Here is a 16,600-nt window from a genome sequence, read left to right on the forward strand (position 1 = left end):
AACATGTCTAGGTTATTTTGTCATCAAATTATGTTGCAACTTTTTAAGATTCAACTTTTACTTAGGAAAATGTTATTCTGTTATTTTTGATAACTAAATTACATGGGTCAGTTTTACTGACACCTGTAAGTAAACCTCACTGTTTCAATAGCATTTACTTTTTTCTTAGAGTGCATTATTTCTGAAGCATTCACAAAAACACTGTTCTCTCTCTCTCTCTCTCTCTCTCTCTCTATATATATATATATATATATATATATCTTCAATGACATTATTTCTTTTTATTAAATAGTTATTTGGCTTGACAGTGGATAAAGCATGGAACACTGGAACACTGAGATCACCAGTTCAAAACCTTGGACTTGCCTGGTCAAGGCACATGTGGGAATTGATGCTTCCTGCTCCACCCCCATTCTCTCTCTCTCTCTTCTCTCTAAAATGAATAAAAACTTTAAAAAGATTAAAAAATAGTTATTTGTAGAATTAAAATCACGTGAAATAATGTAAGAAAACCCAAATGACTTTAGAATTAAATTAGTCCACTTTATTAAGTATAAATTTATTTCTAATGATATAGAGAAAATATATATTAAACACATACACACAAACACACACACAGCATCATAATCATCACCATGAACAGCAACAAAAATTGTTGGGTTCAAATACTCTCCTTTCATCTTGTAGCAAAGAAAATGAATCATAAAAAATACTACTGTCATCAAAGACTTAAATAATGTAAAGTTGGTGATCCTTACTATATTTCTATTTAGTTTGCCATAGGTCACCTGCAAAAATCAAATGAATCCTAGTAAATAAATGAATAATTGCTGTTACAGCAACAACTGTGAAAATATACTAGCTTCTAGGAAAAGAAAGACACACAGCCTTTAGCACTAGATTTCTGTTAGTATTCTGGCATTCTTCTTAGTTTTTATTACTGATGGTAGTGCTGATAAAATAGTTTTTACATAGATAGATGAAAAACACTCTGCTAGAATACACTGAAAGTATATTGACTATCTTGACATCTAATAAGAAATCTTGGTGGTTCATGGTAATAACGACATTATTTTAAAGGAACATGGTTAACAGGAAATATCAAGTTCTTAGATACCGTAGAAAGCATGTGTAATAATAAGTGATCAATAGACCCTACTAGAGCATTGGCCTGACATGTATATGTCCCACATTTGATCCCCAGTCAGAGTACACAGGAGAAGCAACCATCTGCTTCTCTTTTCCTCCCTCTCCCCCTTCACTCTTTCCTTCCCACAACCAGTGGCTTGGTTGGTCTGAGCATCAGCCCTGGGTGCTGAGGATAGCTTGGTTGATTCAAGCATCAGCCTCAAATGGGGGGTTGTTGGGTGGATCCCATTTGGAATGCACATGGATGTCTGTCTCACTATCTTCCTCTTCTCACTTAAAAATAAAGATCTAAGAATGAACCTACTAGAATTCAGGTACCTGAAAATAGTGAGGATTAGAAATTCAAAGATCTCAGACATTTTGGGACAATCTGAAACAGTGAGATGCTAAATTACAGTCTATGGGCAGAACTTTTATTTTATGTATAAAGTTGTACTGGAAACACAGACATGCTTATTTAACAATTATTAATGCCTACTTTCAAACTATAATAACTGAGTTGAATAGTTGTAGCAATAAGCGTATAGCCTACTGTTCAAATATATTAACATATTTGGAAACATGATTTTGATTTATTTGTCAGAAGATATCCAAAATTTAAGAGGAGTTCAGAATGAGTGGGCCCTATAGCATGTCTTGGTTGCAATGCAAACTTCCCTGACACTTGGATCATAAGATTAGGCAGAAGATCTAAAACTAAATCTCAAAATGTATCTTTAGTGAATAATGATGTTTTGTGGAGTCTCTGGTAAACTCTGATAGAAAAATTGCAGTATAGAACCCTAAAGTTCTAGAACAATCAGAAGTATTACCTTTTTCAAAAGTAGCTGCTCCCATGCTATAGAAACTAGCACAGATGGAGATATGACTGTGAAAACATTATCAGATTCAGTGACTCAGAGGTCTAAATAAGTGTGGCAGTAAGTAATTCATCACATGATGAAATAAGAATGTTGTTATCAGGCCCATCCAGATTCAGAGTTTCATGTTTTCTTTGATATACTTTCAGTCATATCCATAGCCCCGTTGGTTCAATGAAATCAACTGAATGAAGAGATGAGATTCTCTGTCTTTGTCTAGAAACAGTATAATAAATTTATATGAGCCAAAAATTAAGGTTGTAGTTTGATACTTTTTTGCTCTTCACATTTTTCATCCTCCTTAAATTGGTGGTTTGGCCAGAGCATAAATTTTATATGAAAAGGACAGAAACTCACCAAAAAATAAGTTTTACTTCATAAAAAAATTTAGTTCTTACAAAATATTTTATACCACAATAAAATAAAATTAAAAATAACAAAATAACAAAAATAAATTTGAGAAATTAAAAAATGTGTGGAAGTTAAACAATGTACTCCTAAATAACAAATGAGTTAAAGACAAAATTACCAGGAAATTAGAATACTTTCTGATGAATAAAAATTAAAACATGATATATCAAAATATATGATATTCAATTAAAACTGTGCTTAGAGGAAAATTTAAAACTATAAATGTCTACATTAAAAAAGGGAAAAATCTCAAAATAGTAATCTAAATTTCCACCTTGAGAAACTAACAAATGTAGAGCAAACAACACTAATCAAACAGAATCAAGACCATAACTAAGTAAAACAAAAAATAAAAGAAATTAAGAATGAAAAATAAAGAAAATTAATGAGACCAAATTTTGTTTTTTGGAATAGATCAACAAAATAAGTCAACAAAAACTACAAACTTTTAACTAAACTGGCTAGTGAAAAAAAGAGAAAACTCACAAAATACAAATTAAAAGGAGACTCTTGACTGATTGAATACAAAAGAAAAGGCAGTGTAAGTGAATAATGCAAAAATGTAACACAATGAATTACATTACTTAGATGAAAATGTTAGCCTAGGTAGCTAGATATTAATAAGGAAAGGAAGCAAAGGGAATCATACATTAAAGAGCCTTGCAGCTTCAGACATCCCAAAGGATGCTAAGGGGATTGACACCCTTCCCTCCTTTCCCCCATGTAGATAGGAGGAACTAGTTTACAATTCCCACAAGGAAAATAGGTCCTTCTTCAGACTAGGTGGGGGGGAATAAAAGCGGCAGGATAGATTCCTCTGAAGGTCACATGTGCTGTAGAAGCCAACATGGTGACTATAGAGGCCTGTCAGTCTAGCCTAGAAGAAAGATCGGATTGATTAGCGGGAGGAACCAATGCAAGTCTGTAAAAGATTAGAAAGCTAATTGTTTAATTTAAAGAAACCTGAGTCATTCCCAAAGCCCAAGGCAATATAAACCTAACAAAAAAAGTTCTCTCACTCTCTACTCTTGCTTGGAAACATGCAGTTGCCCCATTCATTTGCACATACTGGTTTCCAAATCACATTTTGCAAAAATTGTGTTCCAATCACGTCCTTTCAAAAATATTTTTAAGCTTAGCTAAAAGGTAGAGCTATTTCTGTTGCAATTTTCTCATGATTTTAAATTAATCATAAATGAAATAAATAAAAAAGTATAGATTTATAAAATAATTGACAAAACTGTATTAAGAGCTTTGCCTAGATTAAGAATGCTTAAACTACTGCACATGTTTTCTATGACAAGACTGCTCAGCTTCTATTACCACACAGATTTTATGTGCCCATAAACCATAATTCCCCATGTAATCTCATTTTACACTGCATCTCTCAAATAATGCCCGGCAGCTTCATGCATCTTATAGGTCAAGGTACTGCCCGTGGCAGTGGTGGAAAGTGGCATGGGCATTATCATCAAATTTGTCTCCTACGTGCAAGGAAGGGTGAAAGAAGTGAACTGTTCCTTGATACTTTTATCCAATTGTTTAATCAGCAAATTGAATGCATGGAAGGATTAGCAAAAGATATATGAATTATCATTGTTTATTTTTTCAGTATAAACCACATATTCAAATGAGAACTTTTTTATAGTAACTGCAATTCATATACTACATGAGACTTGGCAGAATGAAAATACAAAATGAGGTATATTAAACTATCAAAAATTTAAATATAATTATTAATAATATAATAAATATCTTTATCCAGGAAATGTTAAACTGGATGGGATTACAGAATGGTATATAAAATAGGACTATGTAGCAATCTTGGATAAACAATCACACTACTAATATGGTTAATTTTTTTTAGTTATACTTAGAAAATTAACTCTTTTTTTTTTTTTGTATTTTTCTGAAGTTGGAAACGGGGAGGCAGTCAGACAGACTCCCGCATGCGCCCGACCGGGATCCACCCGGCATGCCCACCAGGGGACAATGCTCTGCCCATCTGGGGCATTGCTCTGTTGCAACCAGAGCCATTCTAGCACCTGAGGCAGAGGTCATGGAGCCATCCTCAGCGCTGGGGCCAACTTTGCTCCAATGGAACCTTGGCTCCTGGAGGGGAAGAGAGAGACAGAGAGGAAGGAGAGGGGGAGGGGTGGAGAAGCAGAAGCAGATGGGCGCTTCTCCTGTGTGCCCTGGCCAGGAATCAAACCCGGGACTCCTGCACACCAGGCCAACACTCTACTACTGAGCCAACCGGCCAGGGCCGAAAATTAACTTTTAACAGGGTGACATTAATCAATAAAAGTACAGAGAAACAAAAAAAGAGAAGAACCAAATAAGACACAGAACTACCAGAAAACAAAACATAAAATGGCTATAGGAAATCCTCCAGTGTCAATAATTACCCTAAATGTAAATGGACTGAACTCACCAATAAAGAGGCACAGAGTAGTAGATTGGATCAAAAAGCAAACCCAACCCATACGCTGCCTTCAAGAGATACATCTAAGCTGCAAGGACAAAAGTAGATTCAAAGTGAAAAGTTGAAAATGATTCTTCTCCAAGCAAAATATATCCAAACAAAAGCAGTTGTAGCCACACTCATATCTGACAATCCAGAAAAGCTATGGTTAATTTTAATTGTGGCACTGACTCCTAACACAAATTCTAATCTGAAGTTATTTTATCTCAAATTAAACAAACTGCTTTCAAATAACAAATGGCATTGTGTATTTCAAACTCATGGCATTCATTTCCACTTACTTCACTGCCTCTGAAAACCTCTTAGAACAGCCTAGAGATTTGTAGTTATTGCCTTTTGCAGTAATTAAGTAGTATGTGAAACTGTAAACCCATGTTGTTATAATGCATTTTATCTCAAGTCATGAGTTTTTTGCAGAGACTTCTTGGTGATTCAATAAAATACTAAAACATAAAGACCTGCATATTTTGCTTTCTAAACAAATCTATTCAGGCCAATATCTTTTACCAGGATATAATATTTTCATGCCATATCTAAAACTTTGCAATCATTATGGCTTAAGAAAGCAAGCAAAATATCCCAGTTCTCATGAATATGTTTGATTAATTGCCTACCATAAATACGTAGTAGACTATTTCAAAAAGAGAAAAAATACCACCTCCTTTAAAAATCTGTAAATGTGTTACAGAATTGCATATTTGCTGAATAAAACTTTGTCATACTTGGTCACTGCTGTATTTTGTTTTTTTTGTTTGTTTGTTTTTGTTTTTGTTTTTTTGTTTTTTTGGTTTTTTTTCACTGCTGTATTTTGTATCCCTTTAATGATCTGTATTACTTTATGGGCTTATTTAAAATAGCAGCTTAGAGTTTTGTAATAATTAATTTATAACAAGTTTTTTTGTTAACAAGAATAAAACATCATATTATATGTTTTGTAAAAAATTTTTTTCTCCAGTGTTTTATTCTTTGTGTGTGTGTGTGTATGTGTGTGTGTGTGTGTGTGTGTGTATTTTTTTTTTTGACAGAGACAGAGAAAGTCAGAGAGAGGGACAGATAGGGACAGACTGAAAGGAAGGGAGAGAGATGAGAAGCTGTGTGTATGTGTGTGTGTGTGTGTGTGTGTGTGTGTGTGTGTGTGTGTGTATTTTTTTCTTTTGACAGAGACAGAGAAAGTCAGAGAGAGGGACAGATAGGGACAGACTGAAAGGAAGGGAGAGAGATGAGAAGCATCAATTTTTCATTGTGGCACCTTATACATTCATTGACTGCTTTCTCATATGTGCCCTGACTGGGGGGGCTACAGCAGAGCGAGTGACCCCTTACTCAAACCAGCTACCTCGGGCTCAAGACAGCAACCTTGGGCTTCAAGCCAGCTACCTTTGGGCTTAAGCTAGCAACCATGGGGTCACATCTATGATCCCACGCTCAAGCAAATGACCCTGCGCTCAAGCTGGTGAGCTAGTGCTCAAGCTAGATGAGCCCACTCTCAAGCCGGCGACCTTGGAGTTTGAAACCTGGGGCCTCTACATCCCAGTCCAACGTTCTATCCACTGTGCCACTGCCTGGTCAGGCTGTCTAGATATTTTATAGTAAGAAGAAGGTTAACATTGAGGTGGTCAACATGGATCCTCTCCACTGTTATTTGAGTTTATATTTTAACGAGCCACTCTTCCATTTTAGAAATAGTCAAAAAAACAATATCTATATTTCATTATTTTTAAGATTTCAAATTGTTACATTTCAATCTTTGATTAATTAGGAATTTATTTTGGTGCAAAGAAAGAACTAAGAACAGTCCAACTTCCTTGAAAAATAAAAAGTCTAATGATTTTCTCTAATTTATTTGGAGAGTAAAGCAATTTTATTTAATATAAATGTAGACATTTTAATTTATTTATTTAATCATAGTATATCTTTATTATATAACAAAGTTCTACATAAATATGTTCTATTTTCAGATGAATGAAGTTGCACTATTTATGGACGTAGTCCTAGTGCATTATCATTAAGACAATATCATTAATTTTGTGTTACATTATATTCATGTCTTGGCACCAGGTTCATTCTTCTCTACCCCCATTATTTTTATTTCTAAAAAGAGTAACTTTGTATTATTTTAAGACTTTCCTTCTGGCAAAAATTCTTTTGGCACTATAGAATTGCATAATATTTTAAAAAGTAATTGGGAGAAACATACCTTTTCAACATCAGCTTTTTGTACTTAAAAATAAGACCTAGCTTTCCATTAAAAAAATTTTATTTACGGTTTACAATAAATTTTTAAGGTTTATTAATTTTTAGAAACTGTACATTGCTTTTAAAGGTTTTTCCAGGTTTTTATTATATATATTGGTACTTATACATGAGATATTTTCTTTCATCAAAATCAACTATTGATTTTATAAAGAAAAACTAGTATTTTTATATACTAATTTTACAGTTTACGAAAATATCTAGTTGTTTCAATTTTTGGTTGTTACTCTGAATTTAATGGTCATATGTCATCAATTAGCAAAATTTTAACTTAGTTAAAAGTGTCTCATTTCATTTATATTTATGTTGAAATAGTTAATAAAAATTATGGCTCTTGGTCTCAATTTCAATAGCTATAACTTAATCCAATGAACTTAATCACAATGGTTAAAAATAATGTATGTAGAGCAGGGGTGGGACAGTGGTTAAGCAATTTTGTAACAGCTTTAATACTGAAAAATAATAATATTACAAATTATTTTTAAATAGAAAGAGTATGAAGAAAGTTGAAAATTCTTGATAGAGTTTTCTGTGTTCAAAGCGATGGATCTTAGAGCATTTAGGTGTCTTACTGGATACAATGCTTTTATTAACTTTCTGTGATTTAAACTATCTGGTAGTTTTAAAATGTGAGGAACAAAATGTATTAATATTCATATTATCAAAAAATGAGGTCTACTTTCCCTTCCTTGAAAAACAGAATACAGAAAAGGCATTACTGTATTTATTTCTAAGACTAAGGTTTAAAAAGCTGGCAACTTCTACATCCTGCCCTTGGTCATGACAAGTCTTACTACTGAACAGCTCAGCTTTGCAAGCCCAGATCATATGGCAAAAGCACACAGAAAGACTCCTGCCAACTGGCTCATCTGAGGCCCCAATGGGTAGACAGTGAATCCTTTATATAAGTAAGGAAGCTTTCAAGATGAATCCATCCTCGTAAAAATATGAGAATCCTCATGAAGAACTGCTTAGCTGAGCCCAGTCAACCTCCAGAAACATGAGACAAAATTAATAAGTTATGTTCAAAGCCACAAGGTTTTGGGGATGATTTGTAATCAGCAATAAATACTGAGAAAATAATTTAGTACCTGGAATAGGGAGGCTGTAACAAAAACCTAAGACATATAGCATTTGCTTTGGGATTAGGAGTATGCAGAGCCTCACTGAGAAAGTCTAAATAGCCTAGAAAAGGCTGTCTGTACTGGCGAAAATAAAATAGGAAAAAAAAATTTAGAAACATAAAATGGTTCCCTTGTTAAGTAGTATTGGAAAGTTTGGCAATACTTTAATCTGCAATAATGTGGAAAGGAGGAAACAGACCGAAGGAAATCAAGATTTAGCCTGGCATAATATTTAAGCTGTATATTGTAAACATTGCACCTGTTTTCTTCTAGGTCCCTGTAGTAAAATTAGATGAGCTAAAAAAAGAAACTGTTCAGGTTTCAAGCAAAATATAAAGGACCTGTAGAAGAGCCAGGATTTGAAAGGTTCAGACACTGTACTTTCTGTTATTCTTAGCCTCTTCAGGTGGCTAAAAAATCTCATATTAAGAAACAGCTAGGGGCCCTGGCCATTTGGCTCAGTGGTAGAGCGTCGACCTGGCATGCAGAAGTCCCGGGTTCGATTCCCAGCCAGGGCACACAGGAGAAGCGCCCATCTGCTTCTCCACCCCTCCCCCTCTCCTTCCTCTCTGTCTCTCCCCCTCCCGCAGCCGAGGCTCCATTGGAGCAAAGATGGCCCAGGTGCTGGGGATGGCTCCTTGGCCTCTGCCCCAGGCGCTAGAGTGGCTCTGGTGGCAACAGAACGAAGCCCCGGAGGGGCAGAGCATCGCCCCTGGTGGGCAGAGCTCCGCCCCCTGGTGGGCGTGCTGGGTGGATCCCGGTGGGGCGCATGACTGTCTCTCCCCGTTTCCAGCTTCAGAAAAATACAAAAAAAAAAAAAAAAAAAAAAAACCCAGCTAGGAAAAAAAAAATACAGGGTGAGTCTGTAAAACGCTTTTTGAAACTTCAAAAAATTTAAATGGCATATAACCAAAACTTTCAGAAAGACAAAAGACCTTTGACGGACCCCAGGTATGTGCTTCGTGATCTTCTTTATTTAAAAATAAGCATCTACGAATATTAAAAGTAGCCTTACAGAAAGCTCAAGATAGAGACAGGCAGGCACACCTCAAAGAGATTTGCAGTTGGATATCTGTTCTAGTTTTCATTTCTAACAGAATTGTTCTGATAGAAGCACCACTATCTTAAACTTAATGGGACAGATTAAATGTAAAATAAAAAAGGACTTTGGACCCCTAACTGCTTATGATCAGGAGCAGAATGTGGCTCAGACAGCAGAAGTAGAGCCGAAGAGTGTAAGAAAATCAATTCTTGGAACAGTTTAGGCTCTTACCAAAAACTGGTCATTGACTTCAAGTAATGGTGACAAGTGAACTGCTTAGATGAACATTCCCCGAAATAGCAATTATAAAGTGGGAGTTTAAAAACTCTTTCAGTATGTTGGGGAGCATTTAAAAGCAAGGGAAAAATAGCCTAAGAAAGGTATATTCTCAGAGATGCAAAGGAAAAGGGCAGGAGTTGTGAGCTTTTGGCTTTTTGATATGAGATGGGTTTTCAGTGATCATGGCTCTTGGAGAAGAAAACAACAGCATGATCTTACAAGCCTACATAGTTCAAAGATGAGGAATCAGTTAAAATTTAAAGAGGAAATGTTAACAAGAACAGAACTACACAAGGCATAAAACTTAAACTCTGAATATAAACTGCCAACATACTCAGCTGATGACTCAGTCACTAATGCATGGAAAGAATACGAAGAGGGCCTATCAAAAAAAACAAAAGCTAGAGATATGAAATATATAGTTACATGAGGTGAGACTTCTGTTTTAGCTGTTTTTGAAATTAGCTTTATTGGGTTATAACTTAAAATATTTTTTTGTATTTTAAATATAGGTCATCAAAACTTAAATGCATACAGTTATAAAACCACCACTGCAAACAACATTTTTACATTCTCCCCCACAAATTTTCAGGTGCTCCTTTATACTCACTCTACTGCCTCTCATATACTTGGTGCTAGAAAGCACTGCTCAGCTTTCTGTCATTATCATTTTGTTTTTTTCTGGAATTCTTATGCATTTAATTATAAAAAATGTAGGTTTATTTTTGGTGTTGCTTCTGTCAGTATAATTATCCTGAGATTTATGCATGTTAATTATTATGTTAATAGTTCTTTCTTTTTTAGTTCTGGATAGCATTCCACTGCATTTGTGTACTAAAATTTATTCAATTGGACATTTGACTTGTTTTTAGTTTTGTTTTATTTTGAATAAATCTTCTTTAAATATTTAAATACAAGTCATTATTGTAGATAAGTATGTTTTACCTGAATAAGATCCTAGCAGTGTGAATACTGGATCATATAGTAAGTGTTGATTTACCTTTATAAAAACAAAGTACAACAAGGTTAAAATGAAACAACTCATCAAACTGCTTTCCAAAGTTGCTGAACCAACTCTCTAGGTGTTTAATCAATTACTGAGAGAATAAATTTGGAATATCCAAAATTAATTTCAAATTTTTTTATTTATTTCTTCTCATTTCTCTTATTTTTGGAATTCTCAACAATTGTATATGAGTCTATTTTTTTCACATTTTTGCCGACACTGCTATTAGAGATTTTTTAGTCATTGTAATATATTTAATAGAATCTCATTGTGGCTTTCATTTTTATTTCCCTAATGGCTAATGGTGTTGAATTTTTTTGTGTGTGTTTATTTCTTGATATTTGTATATCTTACACAATTCATATCAAAACACCAATGGCATATTTCACAGAGCTAGGGCAAATAATCCAACAATATATATGGAACCCCAAAAGACCCCAAATAGCCATAGCAATCTTATTTTATTTTATATTTTATTTTATTATTAAGTGAGAGTTAGAGAGAAAGAGAGACATATTCTGCATGCACTCTGACCAGGACCCATCAGCAAGCCCCCACACCAAGAGGTGCTCTGACCATCTAGGGCCATTATTCCATTGCTCAGCAACCAAACTATTTTAGTGCCTGAGGCGAGGCCATGTAGCCATCCTCAATCCCCAGGGCTATTATCTCAAATGAGCCACGGCTGTAGGAGTGGGTGGGGAGAGAGCAAAATAGGAGAGAGAGGGGAAGAAGTGGAGAGGTCACTTCTCCTGTGTGCCCTAACCAGGAATCAAGCCTGGGAATTCCACACACCAAGTGAAGTTCTACCATTGAGCCACCTGGCCAGAGCATCATAACAATCAAAAAAGAAGAACAATGATGAAAGACAAAGTCAAAGATATCATAATACCTGATATCAAATGATACAACAAGACCATTGTAATCAAATCAGCTTGGTACTGGCATAAGAACAGGCATATAGATCAATGAAACAGAACAGAGAGCCAAGAAAGAAACCTACGCCTTTATGGTTAATTAATATGAAACAAAGGTGGCAAGAGCATACAAAGGAGTAAGGACAGTCTCTTTAATAAATGGTTTTGGGAAAATTGGACAGATAATAAAAACAATGAAACTATACCACCTTCCTACACCATATGCAAAAATAAACTCAAAATAAATTAGAGACTTAAATGTAAGTTGTAAAATCATAAAAATCCTCAAAGAAAACATAGGCAATAAAATTTTAGACAACTTTCACAGCAATATTTTTTTTGATTAACTTTAATGGGGTAACATTGGTAAATCAGGGTACATATGTTCAGAGGAAACATCTCTAGGTTATTTTGACATTTGAATATGCTGCATTCCTATCGCCCAAAGTCCAATTGTCTTCCGTCACCTTCTAACTGATTTTCTTCGTGCCCCTCCCCTCCCCCAACCCCTTACCTCTCCTCCCCACCCCACCCCGTAACCCCCACACTCTTGTCCATGTCTCTGAGTCTCATTTTATTTCCCACCTATGTAGGGAATCACATAGTTCTTAGTTTTTTCTGATTTACTTATTTCGCTCAGTATAATGTTATCAAGGTCCATCCGTGTTGTTGTAAATGATCCGATGTCACCATTTCTTATGGCTGAGTAGTATTCCATAGTATATATGTACCAAGGCTTTTTAATCCACTAGTCCACTGACGGACACTTGGGCTGTTTCCAGATCTTCGCTATTGTGAAAAATGCTGCCATAAACATGGGGGTGCATTTCTTCTTTTCAAACAGTGCTACGGTGTTCTTGGGGTATATTCCTAACAGTGGTATAGCTGGGTCAAAAGGCAGTTCGATTTTTAATTTCTTGAGGAATCTCCATACTGTTTTCCACAGTGGCTGCACCAGTCTGCATTCCCTCCAGCAGTGCAGGAGGGTTCCCTTTTCTCCACATCCTCCCCAGCACTTATTCTATGTTGCTTTGGGGTTTTTTTGTTTGTTTGGGTTTTTTTTTTTTGGTTTTTTTTTTGCATTTTTCTGAAGCTGGAAACAGGGAGAGACAGTCAGACAGACTCCCGCATGCGCCCAACCGGGATCCACCCGGCACGCCCACCAGGGGGCGACGCTCTGCCCACCAGGGGGCGATGTTCTGCCCATCCTGGGCGTCGCCATGTTTGGGACCAGAGCCACTCTAGCGCCTGAGGCAGAGGCCACAGAGCCATCCCCAGTGCCTGGGCCATCTTTGCTCCAATGGAGCCTTGGCTGCGGGAGGGGAAGAGAGAGACAGAGAGGAAGGCGCGGCAGAGGGGTGGAGAAGCAAATGGGCGCTTCTCCTATGTGCCCTGGCCGGGAATCAAACCCGGGTCCTCCGCACGCTAGGCCGACACTCTACTGCTGAGCCAACCGGCCAGGGCTTATGTTGCTTTGTTGATGAGCGCCATTCTGACTGGTGTAAAGTGGTATCTCAATGTGGTTTGAATTTGCATTTCTCTAATGATTAGTGATGTTGAGCATTTTTTCATATGCCTATTGGCCATCTGTGTGTCCTCTTTGGAGAAGTGTCTATTCATTTCTTTTGCCCATTTTTTAATTGGATTGTTTGTCTTCCTGGTATTAAGTTTTACATGTTCTTTATAAATTTTGTTTATTAACCCCTTATCAGATGCATTGTCAAATATATTCTCCCATTGTGTAGTTTGGTTTTTTATTCTGTTCTTATTGTCTTTAGCTGTGCAGAAGCTTTTTAGTTTGATAAAGTCCCATTTGTTTATCCTGTCTTTAATTTCACTTGCCTGTGGAGGCAAATCGGCAAATATATTGCTGTGAGAGATTTCAGAGAGTTTACTGCCTATGTTTTCTTCTAAGATGCTTATGGTTTTATGTCTTATATTTAAGTCTTTTATCCATTTTGAGCTTATTTTTGTGAGTGGTGTAAGTTGGTGGAATAGTTTCATTTTTTTGCAGGTAGCTGTCCAATTTTCTCAACACCATTTGTTGAAGAGGCTGTCTTTACTCCAATGTATGCTTTTACCTCTTTTGTCAAATATCAGTTGTCGATAAAAATGTGGGTTTATTTCTGGGTTCTCAGTTATGTTCCATTGATCTATATGCCTGTTCTTATGCCAGTACCAGGCTGTTTTGAGTTCAATGGCCTTATAATATAACTTGATATCCAGAAGTGTGATACCTCCCACTTTATTCTTCATTTTCAAGATTGCTGAGTCTATTCGTGTTCTCTTTTGGTTCCGTATAAATTTTTGGAATATGTGTTCTATATCTTTGAAGTAAGTCATTGGTATTTTAATCGGTATTGCATTGAATTTATAAATTGCTTTGGGTAATATAGACATTTTAATGATGTTTATTCTTCCTAACCATGAGCACGGTATATGCTTCCACTTGTTTGTATCTTCCCTGATTTCTTTTATCAATGTTTTATAATTTTCCAAGTACAAGTCTTTAATCTCCCTGGTTAAATTTATTCCTAGGTACTTTATTTTTTTGGTTGCAACGGTAAAGGGGATTGATTCCTTAATTTCTCTTTCTGACAGTTCATTGTTAGTGTATAAAAAATGCCTCTGATTTCTGAGTATTAATTTTATATCCTGCCACCTTGCTGAATTCATTTATCAGATCTAGTAGTTTTTTTACTGCGACTTTGGGTTTTCTATATACAATATCATATCATCTGCAAATAATGATAGTTTTACTTCTTCTTTTCCAATTTGGATGCCTTTTACTTCTTTTTCTTGTCTGATTGCTGTGGCTAGGACTTCCAGAACTATGTTGAATAAGAGTGGTGAAAGGGGCACCCCTGCCTTGTTCCTGATCTTAAGGGGATTGCTTTTAATTTTGCCCATTGAGTATGATGTTGGCTGTGGGTTTGTCATAGATGGCCTTTATCATGTTGAGGTATGTTCCCTGTATTCCCACTTTGCTGAGAGTTTTGATCATGAATGGGTGCTGGATTTTATCAAATGCTTTTTCTGCATCTATTGAAATTATCATGTGGTTTTTCTCCTTCCTTTTGTTTATGTGATGAATCACATTGATTAATTTGCGAATATTGTACCAGCCTTGCCTCCCAAGAATAAATCCCACTTGGTCATGGTGTATGATTTTTTTCATATATTGCTGGATCTGGTTTGCTAATATTTTGTTGAGGATTTTTGCATCTAAATTCATCAGGGATATTTGCCTATAATTTTCTTTCTTTGTGTTGTCTTTACCTGGTTTTGGGATCAGAATTATGCTTGCCTCATAAAAGGAGCTTGGAAGTCTTCCTTCCTCTTGAATTTTTTGAAATAGCTTGAGAAGGATAGGAGTTAGTTCTTTTTTGAATATTTGGTAGAATTCACTTGTAAAGCCATCAGGCCCAGGACTTTTCTTTTTTGGGAGTTTTTTGATAACTGTTTCAATCTCCTTTGTTGTAATTGGTCTGTTTAGGTTTTCTGATTCTTCCAGATTAATTTATGGAAGATTACATTTTTCAAGGAATTTGTCCATTTCATCTAGGTTGTCTAGTTTTGTGGCATACAGTTCTTCATAGTATTTTCTTACAATATTTTGTATTTCTGTTGTGTCAGTTGTTATTTCTCCACTCTCGTTTCTAATTTTATTTATTTGAGTTCTCTCTCTTTTTTTCTTGGTGAGTCTGGTTAAAGGTTCATCAATCTTGTTTACCTTTTCAGAGAACCAGCTCCTGGTTTCATTGATCCTCTGTATTGTTTCTTTAGCCTCTATGCCATTTATTTCTACTCTGATCTTTATTATTTCCTTCCTTCTACTAGGTCTGGGCTTTACTTGCTGTTCTTTTTCTAGTTCTTTTAGATGTAGGGTCAAGTTGTTTATTTGAGCTTTTTCTAGCTTCTTGAGGTATACATGTAATGCTATGAACTTCCATCTCAGGACTGCTTTTGCTCTGTCCCATGAATTTTGAGTTGATGTATGTTCATTATCGTTTGTTTCTAGAAATTTTTTAATTTCTTCTTTGATCTCATTGTTTACCCATTTGTTATTTAATAACATGCTATTTAGTTTCCAAGTGTTTGAGTATTTTTCAGTTTTTCTGTTGTAGTTGATTTCTAGTTTCATGCCATGTGTTACATGCCCATGACTATTTTATAACTACCAATATGTACTTTTTTTTCCCCAGGTTATTTTGACATTTAATTATGTTGCATACCCATCACCCAAGGTCAAATTGTCCTCTGTCACCTTCTATCTAGTTTTCTTTGTGCCCCTCCCCCCTCTCTCCTCCCCCCCCCATAACCACCACACTCTTATGTACCTTTTAATACCTTCACCTTTTTGCACCCAGTCCCTCAACCCCTCCTCTCTGACAACCGGAAGTCAGCCCTGTGTCTAGGATCCTGTTTCAATTTTGATTATTTATACTATTCTTTAGATTCCACAGATAAGCAATATTTGTAGTCCCACCTTTCTTTGCTCAATATCACACATTTTAAATGAAGAGATGCTAGTTTAGATTTAATATCAATTCTTCTAATATTTCCTCTCATATTGTCAAAGTATTTGCTTTATCAACTATGAGATTTCTACTTACTGTCATTAATTCAAACCCACTTACATGGGCTTGAACAAATCAGTATCACCCTGACCAGGATCCACCTGGCAACCCCTGTCTGGGGCTGATATTTGGACCAACCAAACTATCATCAGGGCTTTGGGCAGTCGCTCAAACCAATTGATCCACTGGGTGAGAGAGGATGAGAGAGAGAAGAGTGAGAGGGATGGGAAGAGAAGCAGATAGTTGCTTCTCATGTGTGCCCTGAACAGAGATTGAACCAAAGACATCTGTGTTCGGTCATGCTCTATCTACTGAGCCAACTAGCCAAGGCTGTCAATGGTAAATTTACAGTAACTGTATTAGTAATTGTTAGCTTAGACCCGGTAAATGATTATCAAGTCCAGAGGAGATGAATATTATAGGATCTGTCTTATTTCACTTCAATTTTCCTCCCCAAATTTCTGAGAGCCATTTTCACTATTAGAGCTTCCTTT

The sequence above is a fragment of the Saccopteryx bilineata genome, chromosome 3, assembly GCF_036850765.1.
Source record: "Saccopteryx bilineata isolate mSacBil1 chromosome 3, mSacBil1_pri_phased_curated, whole genome shotgun sequence".
Classification (NCBI taxonomy): domain Eukaryota; kingdom Metazoa; phylum Chordata; class Mammalia; order Chiroptera; family Emballonuridae; genus Saccopteryx; species Saccopteryx bilineata.